The 13,758-nt window shown below is 39.1% G+C and overlaps 1 protein-coding gene and 1 pseudogene across 3 annotated transcripts in view; one reads left to right on the forward strand and one right to left on the reverse strand.

Annotated features, from left to right (window-relative positions):
* The window catches only part of Ptpra (protein tyrosine phosphatase receptor type A), a 160,406-nt gene that overhangs the window by 100,415 nt on the left and 46,233 nt on the right, over positions 1 to 13,758 (reverse strand). The gene's annotated exons all lie outside the window — the stretch shown is intronic.
* The window catches only part of LOC111753418 (cleavage and polyadenylation specificity factor subunit 6-like), a 53,036-nt pseudogene continuing 46,263 nt past the window's right edge, over positions 6,986 to 13,758 (forward strand).

Here is a 13,758-nt window from a genome sequence, read left to right on the forward strand (position 1 = left end):
GACAGAAAGAAGAACAAAAAATAACGCAAAATCAAATGGGTATATCAAGAGATAAATCCCCATTGTTTCATAATAGACAAGCAAAGCTGTGTCAAAAGTAAATCACCATCTTTTATATTAGATAAGCAAAATTAGATTCTTCCAAAAGGTTCATAAAAGAAATACAGTGTCATGGTTTATGTCTGTGTCCCCCAGGCCTCATGAGTTTGCATTGTGCATTTGTTATTCATTCATTGTCTAGTGCTTGGATTGATGGTGTCAGTGTACCACCCACAAAGGGGTGGAGCCAAGATGTGATGTAATGGCAGGAAGAAGGTGTGTCTTGCTCTTTTGCTGGTTCCTGTTTGCTGCTGGTGGTCTCCATGAACTGCAGCCCAGCCATGCCATGCCTGCCTACCTTGGAACCAACTGAGTGTCGACTGAAACCTCCAAAAACTGTAAGAAATAAACCTTTCCTTTCCCAACTTTGGGCTTCAGGTATTTTGTCTCAGCAACGAGCATAAAGTAACTAAGACAGAATTTGGTACGGAGGAGTAGGGTCGTTTGCTGTGACTATACCTGACCATGTTTTTCGAGAGGCTTTGGAAATGACTTGTGGACAGAGTTTGGAAAGGTTCGGACATGTCGCCTGGATGCATAGAGCTGGAGCAGCTTAGGCTGTTCTGTAGAGGAGATTCTGGTCAGAGCTCCAGAGACCAGAAGACTGATAGAAAGCCTGATGGTAAAGACCAGGCTTGGGAGGTTTCTGCAAGGAAGAAGGACTGCATTGGTTGTTGGACTCCACATGATGTATGTTATGGCTTGGCAGAAAGTTTGTCTGCATTTTGCTCCTGCCCAGAGACTTTGCCTGAGACTGGGACAAAGGGCAATGGACTGGTTAATCTTGAAAAAGAAATTAAAAAGCAATTGAACATTGAGGCTGTGGCATGACTATTGTTGGGGGCTTTCAGCCAGCTATATGTTTCAAATGGAGAGCAAAGAGCCCAGCAGGATAATTTACAATGCTGTGAGTTTGGCCCGAAGGAAAATGCCAGGAAGGCTGTGGATTGTAAAGACAGAGTTGAGATTTTGATTGTTGATGGGAAACAGACAGATAAGAAAGATGGCCCTGGGGCATCCCAGGAAGTGGGTCCCCACCCTTTGCAGCCTCACTGCAAAGGTGAAAGAATTTGCTCAGAGGGAAAAGCTGCAGAGTGCCATGCTCCAGAAGGCGACAGAGGCACGTGAGGTTCCAGAATGACCACAGAGGCCACATGAGTTTCCAGAACGGCAGCAACCCAGAGAAGCTTTTCGGCACAATCAGGTGAACAGAACCCTACAATCCAGGCAACTGACCCCTACAGCCAAGAGAGAGAAAAGCCTGGCTACTGCTTCAGCTAGCAGCAAACCTAGGCGGCATCCACAAGGTGCTGATTTTAGGTGCAAGGAAAATGCACAAATTCTGAGGGTAAGACGGCTTCCACTTTGATTGAAAAAGGCTTGGGAGCCAAACAGTGTGCCCCAGAGAGGGCAATTTGTGAAGATGTAAAGATGAAGCCGAAGGTGCAGTGGAGACCCCAGAAGTTTGGAAAAGCCAGGAATGTGGATGATCCAAGGGAAGCTGCAAAAAGCGAGCAGATTTAAGAGAAAAGCTGCAGGAGTTAAAATTGCGGGAAGTGCCCTGGGGGTGGAATCACCCAAGCCTTTTGGAGCCTGTAGCCAGTTTGCTTCAGATGCTGAGCATGGAACTCTGGGACTTAATGTTTGTCCCACTGGATGTTGGACTTGCTTTGTTTCCAATGCTTTATATTCCCCTGTTTGTAACTTTTGGAATGGTAATGTTTATCTTGTGCCTTTGCATTTAAGAAATGTTTAACCTTGTTTCATGTGTACAGGGGGTTACAGTTAAGAGTTTACCATAGATCTTGGAGGCGACTTGGGAGTTGGACTACTCAGCAATGCTTGAAATTGTTAGGACTTTGGTAGCTCCTGGAGGTGGACTTAATGTCTTTTATATAAAGGATGTACATGAGTCCTGGGAGCCAGGGGTGGAATGTCATACAGTAAAAGCATATACTCTTAAGTTATGTAGTTCCTCAAAAAAGTAGCATTGCTAAGAGGAATGTAAAATGGTAGTTGCTGTGGAAAATGGCATGGTGGTCCTTCAAAAACTTTGTAGATCACAAAATTACAAAATAATCCAGCAATTCTACTTCTAAATATATACTTCACAGAACTGAAGCAAGGAGTTGAACAGATGTTTGTACACTCATGTTCAGAGCAGTATTATTCACAACCAAAAGATGAAAGCGATCCAAATGTCTATCAACTCATGAAGAGAGAAACAAAATGTAGTATATAGGTACATCCAAAGAATATTCAGCCCCAACACTAGGAGTGATATTCTTAAAACATTAGTGATCTCTAAAACACACTATGGTAAGCGAAATAAGACATTCATTTATATGAAGTACTGAGACTAGTTAGGTTTATAGAAACAGAAAATCGAACAGTGGTTGCCAGAATGTGAGGGATAAGAGGAATCAAAAGTTGTCATTTACCTGGTAGTTTCAACTGGGAAAGAAGAAAAAATTCTGGAGATAGATGCTCTAGATAGATCTATCTGGAGATAGATGGTGATCATTCTACAACATGAATGTACTTCATGCCAAAGAATCATACACTTAAAAATGGTTAAATGATACGTTTAATCTCAGTATATTTTACCACAAGAATAAGAAAAGGGCCAGAGACATAGCTCAGTAGCATAAGTGCCTGTGTATCAAATACAGGATCATAGTTCAATTCCTGGTACCCTCTTGCCAAAAAAAAGTAAGAAACTAATGATCTCACCATCCCAATTAGAAAGAAAGGCCTGGGATTTAGCTCAGTGGCATAAGCGCCTGCCTGGCAAATGTGAAGTCATGAGTTCAATCCCCAGTACCACCAAAAAAAAAAAAAAAAAAAAAATTCAAAAGAAAGAAAGAAAAATAGATATGTATATGTACATATTTAATATGAAAAACCTCAATGCTAGAGGCTCTCAGACACTGCTTAGACACTAATCTAACCTCTGCCGTCGCAGTGTAGCTTTTCCTAGGACTTGAACACATTTACTTCTGTGTGTGTGCCTGCTTCTTTCACTCAGTCTTATGTTTTACAAGAGTCATCCATACTGTGTGCATTGTTAATTTGTGCCTTTCTCTTCTTAAGTGGGATTCCATTCAAAGAATATATCACAATTTATTCATATATTTTTGGAATTTGATTATTTTCACTTTAATTCAACTATTACACAAAGTCACAGTGAATATTTGTATGTGTATCTTTGTGTACATGTATGTTTTCATTTCTCAAGGGTAAATGCCTAGAAAAATAATTAATTTTACTGGATACTGCCAAATAATTTTCCAAAGCTATAAGTTAATACTTTCACTTAAAACAGAGCTCACCTGTGCTCTACCCACAGAAACTTTAATTCGACAATGGCAGATGACAAAGTTTTTACCTTGGTCTTTTTTTAAAAAAGTTTTTTAAGTGGTTCTCACAACTTAAAGGATGATAATTATGTTTTTAATAATAAGAAATAAGTTACTCTTATATCTTGGAAACAAAATGGAATGGAGAAGAACTTGTAGCTTTGCTTTGTAAGGATATTACTCAGCTGACAAAGCCTCACTACAGTTCCGGTTTTATTTCTCCTACCTTAGTTATTTGAACTGCACCATCCATTGCCACTCATTGGAATTCTGTAAATATTTTATTTTAAAGATATGCCACCTACAATCAAAAGTGTAGAAATATAAAATAGCCATTTAAAAAATATAGGAATATAAAACAGCCTTTTTAAAAAGTGTAGAAATATAAAATAGCCTTAAAAAAATATGAAATAGCCCTATCTAAACACCATAGGTTTTTCTAGGAAGAGTTGTACATCCTTTCAAGATGTCCCATACCAAGTGCGCTTAAAATTTCAGGCGCCTCAGAGTACAAAGCTCCATCTTTTTTTTTTTTTTTGGTCTTTTTGAGACAGGGTCTCTCTATGCAGTTCAGGCTGGCCTTGAGCTCACTTTGTAGCCCAGGCTGATCTTGAACTTGCAACGATCCTCCTGCCTCAGTCTCCTGAGTGCTGGGATTACAGGCATGAGCCACCACACCTGGCTCAAAACTCCAACTTAAATAGCTCCAATCACTAAAGACTTCATGAAAACTGAATTTCCGTAGGGGACAATATAGAGTACTTGCTCTAAAACTTGGTCTATTTCACTGCAGGGTTGTTTATGTACCATCAGCTGCCCCTCAAGGGGACATCTGGTAATGTCTGAAGTTAGTTTTGATTATTCCAACTGAAGGCTGGAGGCTGCATTCTAGCATCTAGGAGGTAATGGCATGGGATGATGCTAAACATATTACATGTCACGGGACAGCCCTCTATAAACAAACTTTCCAATCTCCAAATGTCAATACTGTCAAAGCTAAAAAAACCCCTACACTTGGGAAAGACTTCCAGGTTTGAGCTGTGCAACTGATTTGTTAAGTAACCCAGGCCAAATCTTGTTAACCTCAACTTTCTTTTTTTTTTTTTTTTTTTGTCTTTTTCATTTTTATCGGTACCGGAGATTGAACTCACGACCGCCTGCTTGCAAGGCAAGTACTTATGCCGCTGAACTAAATCCCCAGCCTCCTCAACTTTTTTCTTGAAGTTTGAATTAAATGTTCTTTTCTAACTGTAAGATACTAAACTAACCAAATATGTAATTTGGTTAGAGTTTTTAGAAAATTTTTAGAAATTTTTAGAATTTTTAGAAAAAAATACGTAACATTTAAACATGTAAAATGAACCATATCTCATATTGTTTTTGCATGTTCTACCTCATTTTATCCTTAAATGAGCCCTCTAAGACACTATTATTACCCCAGTATTTAGATGAATAAGGTAATGTACTGAGGCTTGCCCACAGTCACAAACAAACAATAGAGATAAAACTTGAACCCAGTTAACCTGATTCTGAACTTCCCGCTTGCCATTATCTCCCCCAACCCTCTGGACAAAGGATTTAAACTACATCTTTCAGTTCACAGCCCACTAAATGCCATTAATAATAGTTATGAGAACACAAGTCAGAAATGGAGATGAGATCCCATCTGTAGCTGCAGATGTGTCATGATTAAGAAAACAAGATCTAAAGCTATATAGGACCTAATGCGCATATCTTGGGCTAGCGCTACAAACAACCATCCTTTTCAGTATGCAAGGCCTTTAGAATGTTTACTCTTTAATCTATTTTACTTCTGAGTCTCTATTAAAATAAAATAATCCTAAACATCTTATACCTTAAAGATGTTCACTGCTGTGTATTTATTAATATGGAAAATTAAAAACTTACGGAATGAATAAACTTAAACACTTGTTGGAATATTATGTATATATCTTTAAAGTTTATGAAGACCACAAAATAACCCACACATCTCAAACAGAAAAAACAACGTACAAAAATTTTCATGCACTACTGTAATCCCAGCACTCAGGAAGCTGAGGCAACAGCAAGTTCAATACCAGCCTAGGCTACAAAGTGATCCCAAGGCCAGCCTAAGAGACCCTGTCTCAAAAGGACAAAAAAAAATTTTTTTTTACATCATACAAGGACAACCACAAGGCTCTTATAGGTAAATAGATGCAACTTGTGATCATGCTCCTGAGTAAAATAGTTTAGACTCACATAGGTGAACATCGTGCTGTTTCCTTAGTATAAAAAACTGAGTTGGGGGGATCTAAAATGTACCATAGATATTGTAAAAGGGAAAGGGGAGGAAATGTTTAAAAAGGAAGGTGATAACCACTGTTAATTCCCTACTATTTTGTTTTAAAGTCCTGTATCATTTTCATTGTTTTGTTTAGGTTGGTTTTTTTTGTTTGATTTTATTATATCTGATGGCATGGGTATCTATTTCAAACATAACAAGATAAATAATGGTAGCCAATGTTGATTTCCTATTATCTTGTTTTGAAATCCTCTATTACTTTCACTGTTTTGTTTTGACTGGTTTTATTCTGTTCTGTTTCATTTGATTTTATTAAGTCTGATAGTATAGTATGGGCAGCTATTTTAAGATAACAAGAAGCATTATGGTAGCCATTGTTGGTTTCCTATAATCTTGTTTTGAAATCCTGTGTCACTTTCACTACTTTGTTTGGTTTGATTTTAATATGTCTGATGGTATGGACAGCTATTTTGAAGATAATAAGAGGTATTATGGTAGACATTGTTGATTTCCTATTATCTTGTTTTAAAGTCTTATATCACTTTTACTGTTTTGATTGGCTTTATTCTCTTTTGTTTGGTTTTATTCTCTTAAAAATAAAAAGAAAAATTATGTCATGACAGACACAAAGACATGCCAAGCAGATCCCTCTGTATCTGTTCAAATACAAGGAATGTGATTAGCTTAGGGATGGCAAACCTTTTAGAGACCAAGTACACAAATTGCTACCTAAAGTCCACTTATTTATTACAAAATGCTAACACTACAATTAAACTTGAATGCTTGGCTGCTGGGCAATGCTGGGGTTACTTGGCTTGCATGCTAAAAGAGAGGGCTCTGCACGTCTGCTATAGCACATGTACCACAGGTTTACCACAACTGGGTTAACTGATAGCTTCCTGCTGTTACCATAGTTTCTTTAGAATATGCCTCAGTCAGCACTTACTAGAGGAGACCTCTTCCTTGAGAACGACCCCTGCTGATGACTCAGTAACATATGGCTTTCAGGTCAGGGGTCTTCCTCTGTCAGGCAATCAGGGTGGGCAGAGACTTTGTCAGGTATACACTGCAGTCTGACAGCTTCCTATACCCTTAACTGTTGCTTCCCTTTTTCTTACCAGACATTACTCCCAATAAATCCATTCCCCTCTTACTTTACCTCAGGGTTGGCTTTCTGAGAAGCCCAAATGGCACACAAATTTACTGCATCTGCACTGACAGAGAAACAAAAGTCACTAGGGTAATGGGGGAGAATCCAGTAAATAAGCTAACAATTTTAGTTAACCTTCCGTATTATCTAAGTATTCCATAATGACCATCTGTTACTTATAAATAACATTAAAATGAAACTTTATGCTACATTTTTCTCCTGAAGAAATATTCTGATGCCAGGCAAAATTAGTATGCTTTGTATACAATATGCCTAAATTCAACAGAACGATCATAACCAACTTGCTGATGCTCTTCAGAAAAAGTGCATGCCCAGTTTACTAATGAACTACAGATCAAGCAATAGGCATTACAGACATTTCCTCATTTGTTTAACTACAAGTCATATCCACTTAAATGAAGATTTTTTGAAGAGATGATAGCACCCATTTAGTTAACTCTCATCTGTGACAGATGAGAAACATGGCCACACAGAATGATGGGTCAACAATGAACAGCTGTTGGCCCTGTTTCTCAATACCTGGGTGCATTTCCTTCCAGAGACAATGGTAATGCATCTAACAAAAGCATATGATTCCAGAGAGCCTACAATATTACAATTACTCTGAGAACTATTTAAAATCTAGCTCTTTCACTCTTCCTATAATGAAAGACAACATCTAGCACGTTACACTAGGTTTCCACTCCAAGTGCTGACTCCCTGAGCATACTATCAAATTCTATCACCTTAATAAACCTCTCTTGAACTATTACCCCAAAGCCTCCCCTATTCCCAGTATCTTCCTCCTACTTTCCTTTGCTGTCATTCTTCTCAACAATTCACATTGAAGGCTTTCCACCTTTACTTCAAGGCACTATTTTTTATTTTGTTTTGTTTTTCCTTATTATTACTATGGATTAAATCTGCAGCTTTCACAGTGAAAGTTTACTTTTTGAGACAGGGTCTTGCTAAGTGGTTTGAGCTGGGCTCAAACTTGGATCTTTGTGCCTTAGCTCATTACAGATCTGTGCCACCAACTCAAGTTTTTTTGTTTTGTTTTGTTTTGTACTAGGGAATCAAACTCAGGACTTTGCACTTGCAAGGTAGGTGCTGAGCTACTGAGTTGTATCCCCTGCTTACCATGCCCAGCTTTAAACCACTGCCTTTAGACATATGACTCATTTGGCCTCTATAAGAACTGCTCTTAACAGTTAAAAGTTAATAATAATTTCCAACCCCAAAGAAAGTTCTTATTCACTTGACAAAACTGCAGTATCTGACCACTCCTACAACTTTCATCATCACTTTATCAGTGTTTCTTCTCAGTAGAAGTAACCACAACCACAGACCAGATGTAAATATTCAGCACATCTATGTTCCAATGTAACTTCATTTATGAAACCAAAGTGTGAATTTTGTATAATTTTTATGTTACAAACTATTATTCTGCTTTTTTTCCTCAAATCTCTTAAAGATGGAAAAAATATTCTTAGTTTGTGCAAGTAGCAGGTCAGTTTGTTAATCTTAAGTCCTTCCTCTTGCCCAAGTCAGAAATCTCAGCTGTCAAATTAACCATTTTTCCTTTAGCCACTAGAGTCAATCCTTACCTTTAGCAAAGTGTCTGGCACATATTAATCTAATGGTTTATAGCATTCCTCAATTAACAGTAAGAGCTTTGAGGGTAAGGACCTTGCCTTAATCCTCATCAAACCTAGCAGAGGTGCCTATAACCCTGCAGGCAATCTATAAAAGGGCTCTTTTTTTTTTTTTAAATCTTTCTTCTAGATCAAAACAAAAAATACCACCATCATGAAAGGAAATTGTGTGCCCTATGAATTTGAATTCAACTTAGTGCTAAGTCATAAGGCTTTTCAGTTTAGTGTATTCCTGAACTTGATAGCAAGGTTTAAAGAAAGAAAAGAAACATACCAAATCTTAAAATGCATTGAAAGGCCGAGGTCGATGGACTACATTCATTACTAAGCACGAGTAATAATAGCCATTACTGTTCAGTGCTTTCTTTAACAACTATTTAATTCTGTTTTCTGGGTGCTTTTCTATTTGCATTTTTGAGACTTGGTCAAATCTTAGAGGATGCCAATACAATGACTTTTACCAATTACAGACAATCAGAACACATCAAAAAGCAGCAACTCAACAAAGAATAATAAGTACTATTTATTGAATGCTAAGTTATATAACAGATTAGCCTTATCTTCAAAGTGAGCATATGAAATACATATTTTACTTTCCAAATTTTAAAGATGAAGAAACTATGGCACAAAGTAGTTAACTTGCCCACAACAACTGGTAGGCTTAAGCCTGAGGCAAATCCAAACGGTTACTGTCTTAGTTATTTTTCTCATTGCTGACACAAAATATCTGATGACATCCAAAGTTAAAAAGGGAAAGGTTCAGTTGGGTATGGTAGCACACACCTGTAATCCCAGCACTCAGGAGGCTGAGACAGGAGGACTGCTATGAGTTCAAAGCCAGACTGGGCTACACAGTGTGAACTACATAGCAAGACCCTGCCCCTCTTCCCCAAAAAGGCAAATGGTGTGGACCACAGAGACATTTACATGGATGTGGGCAGAGTTCAACCAGTAAGTGGGAAATGGTGGGCATGATCAGATAGATTTCTACGATGATGTCGTCTTCCCATCAGCAAATAGTGGAGATGCTCCAGAAGACTGGGATTACCTGGATACTCTCCTGCCAACTGCTGGTGATGATGTGGAGAAGCACCCAATGTTGTCTATATGTATACAGAAAAGAAGTGCATTGCATGTTAGAAACTTAACTTGGTGGACAACAGATAAAGCAGTTCATTCTTTGGGAGTAAATGATACTTTGAAGATAAAATTTTTTGAAAATTGAGCAAATGGCCAATCAAAGAGACATACACTTGGTGCTGGATCTGAAGCATCTTCAAAAAAGTTAATGAAGATGTTGCCTAAAAGAGAACTTCATGGCCAGAATCCTGTTGTAACTCCATGCAATAAACAGTTCCTGAGTCAACCTGAAGTGCAGTCCAGGAAAACTACACAAGGAGGACAAATGTCTGCAGAAGGTAAAGCTGGTCCTCCAGGAGGCAGTTCATGTATAAGGTGGTAAAGAATGGGGTAGTTTTCCAGGAGCTGTTCCCAGTGGGAACAGATTTCCTGGGCCAACAGGATTGGGAGGATCTCCTTGACTTTTTCCAGCTGGACAGACTCTACCATGTTCACCTGTATGTCCCCATGGTCCATTTGGGCTACTAGGTCCTAGATGGGTCTCCTAATCAAGATCACCCTCCACCACAGTTCTTTTTCCAGGACAGCCTTTTGGGAAGACTCCATTTCCTCATGATCCTCCACCTCCAGTTCCAGGTGATGGACTCCTTCCTCCCCGTCATGTCAAAAGGTACCATTGTCACCTCCAGGCCCCTTTTCACCTTTCCCATTTGGTCTGCCCCTTACATTTGCCCTCATCTTCCAGGACCACCTTTAGGTGTCCTGCCACCAGCATCACAAGTAAATCTAGCTTTCTTTCCTCGACCAACTAATAGCAGCAGGCTTACACTAGACAGTCAAGGTCCACGATCAACATATCCACATGGCTGAGCTCCACCATGACGGGGTGACTATGGCCCTCCTGGAAGTGAAATGAATATTACGAGAACATCACTGATAAAGGAGAGTTGGAGAAATCATGACTAGAAATTGGGTAATCTCAAGCAGTGTTATTTTAAGAGCTTTATCTGATGTCAGTGCTAGTGATTATGGGAATATTATTGAGACAATGGTAACCACAATTTCTTTAAACAGTCCAAAGTACCTGCTGATTACTGACTGCTACAAAGTTCGTAACAGTTCCTTGAAAAATTGCCTTCATGAAACTGAATTCAAGTCATGTGGTTCTTAAGAAGATGTAAAAAAGAAAGAGGGATCATAGTAGATCAGAGAAGAGTCAGAATCATAACCCATAGTAGAGATTGCCATGTTGATTATTATAGACAGAGAAGTAGGGAGACAGTGACACCTCAACCAGGACCAAGAGCAAGAGTACTGTCATCATTAGAAGCTGAAGAAAGAAGAACATCTTCTAAGATGAAACAGTCTACAGCAGGGAAAAATGACACTTGTCCAGCAGTTGGCTTTTTGTGATTAAACTGAACCTATAAAGATTCATGAATAAACTCAACAGAAATAGATCTGAATAAAGCAAATCTGCATAAATGGTAACCAGCAATTTTACTTTTATTTTTTATGTTGCTCAACTGTTTTATTTGAAGAAAACCTGTGTGATTGTAAAAATTAATAGCTTTTGCAACTTTATTACTGGTTATATACATTTGGCCATTATAATGTGCAAGCAATTGGAAAAACAAAGTTAAATAAATGCTTGTTTTTATATCAGCTTGTTCTGTAAAATGTTCATGATAGTGACTGTAAGTGTCATGTTTTATGTCGGTGGCCCCAGGCCTCATGCATTTCCATTGAGCATTTGTGATTAGTTCATTGTCTAGAGCTTGGATTGGGGGTGTGAGTGCTACACTGGCCTAGGAATGGAGCCAAGATGTAATGTAATGGCAGGAAGAAGGTGTGTCTTTCTTGCAGGTTTCTGCCTTGCTGTTTGCAGCTGCCATAAACTGTGGCCCTGCCATGCCACCCTATCTTGGAGCCAACTGAGTATGGACTAAAACCTCTAAAATCTGTAAGAAATAAACCTTTCCTTCCCAACTTTGGTTATCAGGTATTTTGTCTCAGCAGCAAGTAAAAAGTACTAAAACAGAATTTGGTACCAGGAGTGGGGTCATTTACTGTGACTATACCTGACTGTGTTTTTCAAGAGGCTTTAGAAATGGCTTGTGGGCAGAGTTTTAAAAGGTTTGGATATGTCACCTGGATGCATAGAGCTGGAGCAGCTTAAGCTGCTCTATAGAGGAGATTCTGGTCAGAGATCAGAGGACTAAAAGGCTGATGAAAAGTCTGATGGTAAAGACCAGGTTTGGGAGGTTTCTGCAAGGAAGAAGGACTGCATTGGTTGTTGGACTCCACGATGTGTGTTATGGCTTAGCAGAAAGTTCATCTGCATTTAGCTCATGTCCAGAGACTTTGTCTGGGACTGAGTCAAAAGGCAATGCACTAATTAATCTAAAAAAGAAAATTTCAAGGCAGTCAAATGTTGAGGCTGTGGCATGGCTATTGTTGGGGGCTTTTAGCCAGCTTTGTGTTGCAAATCAGGAGCAAAGAACCCAGCAAGATAATTTACAACTCTGTGAATTTGGCCAGAAGAAAAATTTCAGGAAAGCTGTGGATTGTAAAGACTGGGTTGAGACTTTGATTGCTAAAGAAAAACAGAGAAATAAAAAAAGATGGCCCTGGGGCATCCCAGAAAGCAGTGAGGCTCCACCCTTTGCAGCCTCAAAACTGCAAATGTAAAAAAAGCTGCAGAGCACCATGCTCCAAAATGGCAATGGAGGCCACATGAGGTTCCAAAATGGCAGCAACATAGAGAAGCTTTTCTTCATAATCAGGTTCACAGAGCCCAACAATCCAGGCAGTTGACCCCTACAGTCAAGAGAAAAAAAAAAAGCCTGGCTACTGCTCCAGCTAGCAGCAAACCTTGGTGACATTCACATGATGCTGATTTTAGGTGCAAGAAAAATGCACAAATTCTGAGGGTAAGATGGCTTCCATCTCGATTGCAAAAGTCTGGGAGGCCAAGCAGTGTGCCCAAGAGGGCAATTTGTAAAGATGTAAGGGTAAAGCCAAAGGTGCAGTGGAAACCCCAAAAGTTTGAAAAGGCCAAAAACATGAGTGATCCCAGGAAAGCTGCAAAAAGCGAGCAAAGAGGATTTAAGAGAAAAGCTGTGGGAGCTGAAATCCCTAGAAGTGCCATAGGGGTGAAATCACCCAAGCCTTTTAGTGCTTACAACTGGCTTGCTTCAAATGCTGAGCATAAAACTCTAGGACTTAATGTTTGCTCTGCTAGATGTTAAACTTGCTTTGTTTCCAATGCTTTATATTCCCCTGTTTATAACTTTTGGAATGGTAATGCTTATCTTGTGCCTTCGCATTTCAAAAATGTTTAACCTTGCTTCATTTGTACAGGGAGTTACAGGTAAGAATTTGCCATAGATCTTAAAAGAGACTTAAGACTTATAGACTGCTCAACAATGCTAAAACTATTAGGACTTTGACAGCTCTTGGAGATGGACTAAATATCTTTTGTATAAAGGATATACATGAGTCCTGGGGGCCAGGGGTAGAATGTCATGGTTTATGTTGGTGGCTCCAGGCCTTATGCATTTGCATTGTGCATTTGTGATTGGTTCATTGTCTAGAGCTTGGATTGGGGGTGTGAGGGCTACACTGGCCTAGGGGTAGAGTCAGGATATAATGTAATGACAAAAAAATGGTGTGTCTCTCTTGCAGTTTTCTGCCTTGCTATTTGCAGCTACCATAAACTACGGCCCTGCCATGCCACCCTGCCTTGGAGCTGAGTATAGACTAAAACCTTCAAAATCTGTAATAAACCTTTCTTTCCCAACTTGGGTCATCAGGTATTTTGTCTCAGCAACAAGTAAAAAATAATAAGACAGTAAGCATGACCACTTTAATTATAATAGATGCAGTATTGTAATAAAGTGTTTAATGGGGGAGAAAAGAGGAAAAGTTTATTTAGGAACACAGATTTTACAGGTTACAATTTATACTTAGCAGGATCCAAGACATGGTGGCATAGCAGAGGGGTCACAGAGAAAAACTGCTCACAGCAGGCAGAAGGCAGAAAAGCAAGCAAGGGGGCTTAATAGCTTCTTTCTTACCCTTTTATTTTCTATCTGTAGCCTACTGGGTTTAGGGTTGGGTGGATGCCAA

The sequence above is a fragment of the Cavia porcellus genome, unplaced genomic scaffold (assembly GCF_034190915.1).
Source record: "Cavia porcellus strain 051 isolate PalLab524CR breed Dunkin Hartley unplaced genomic scaffold, mCavPor4.1 scaffold_5, whole genome shotgun sequence".
NCBI lineage: Eukaryota > Metazoa > Chordata > Mammalia > Rodentia > Caviidae > Cavia > Cavia porcellus.